We start from the raw sequence: 1,396 nt of genomic DNA, 5'->3' as shown, positions 1-1,396 counted from the left end.
TTATACAACTTTATCTGTAGGAACAATTTGTTCACGAGAGACTTAGATTGGTACAAATTCCCTACCTTGTCCCACAAAGCCTTCACCATATCTTCACCTAATACATTCAACAATACTGAATCTGAGATAAACAACAGTATTGTGCTCTTTACTTTCTAATCCAACTTCGATGAGTTTTCATCTCACATTGTCATTAGTTTAGCACCCGGATCTACCGCGATCCATTGATCTTTTTCCACCAGTAGGTCCTCCCTCTTGAGTTTCCACAACTCAAAACTCTGACCATTAAATTTCTCGATCTCTATATTTCCACTGCTTGCCATCTTCTTTCACTGCAAGAATTGATCCTGCAAATCTCCCACTAAAGAGGGTCTAACACAGGCCCGAGCAAAAACCCTCAACAGCAAAGGCATACCCTTGAAGCTGAAACAACTCTCATACCAAATGTAGGTTTTAACCCTGTACTGAAATTACCTGCAAAAAAATTCTTAAAAATAGAAAATATACAATGGCGAGAAACACAAAACAAACACACAGAGATTTTATCCTGGATCCCAAAATTGGGACTACCAGATTGATTTTTCATTATATTCCTTTCACTATTACAACACATATATATACATTCTGAAGCATTCAGAAACCCCAATCCATTAAGCCTGGATTAGAACAAAACCATAGTTCCCTTGACTGGATCTACAAGATACCATGGACAGAAAACCATCATTCTCAAAACCATGTGCAAAACCCATGCACAAAACCATAGGTAGGTCCGCACGTGAGGTTAGTCATGGAAAGAATATAGCACACACCCAACATTTTTGTTAAGAAATTTTAAAGGTTTAATTTAGGAGTGAGTTTTTATTTTTTTTACAAATAAGTTGGAGAAGTTATTTTCTAACGTAAGTTTAGTTTTCAGTTCCCTTATATTGTGGAGAAGGGGAAATGATTCACATTCCATGACTCTTGTTTGTCATAGCTTTTTTCTTTTTGGGGAATAAAGAGGAGGAGTGTCTAGAAGCTCCCAAGGGACTGGAATAGAGGAACTCGTTGTTTCTCTGCGTAACTATATTTCTGAACTTGCAGACCTGCCTGTACTTACCAATCTGTGTGAATTAGAGGGTATTTTTGTGTGAATGGCATAAATGAACAAAAAATGGCACTGTGAATTTGTATGGTTTGAGATTGAATCGAAACCCTATGATTAAACCAAATATATTTCTTCTTATGAACCGATATTAATTGCATTTGTATTCCTGTGTGTTTGATCATTTTGAGAGACTGTAACTTGTTGAATCGATTTACATTAATAATTTGTACATTATGGCTTCAGTCGTTGTGTGATTTGTTCATTTATATTTTGTATTCTTGTCGTATCAGTTTCAAATATCGTGGAGGA

The sequence above is a fragment of the Pinus tabuliformis genome, chromosome 7, assembly GCF_031772625.1.
Source record: "Pinus tabuliformis cultivar Carrire ecotype Pingquan chromosome 7, CPIR1, whole genome shotgun sequence".
Lineage (NCBI taxonomy): Eukaryota > Viridiplantae > Streptophyta > Pinopsida > Pinales > Pinaceae > Pinus > Pinus tabuliformis.
This window is presented reverse-complemented; position numbering follows the sequence as displayed.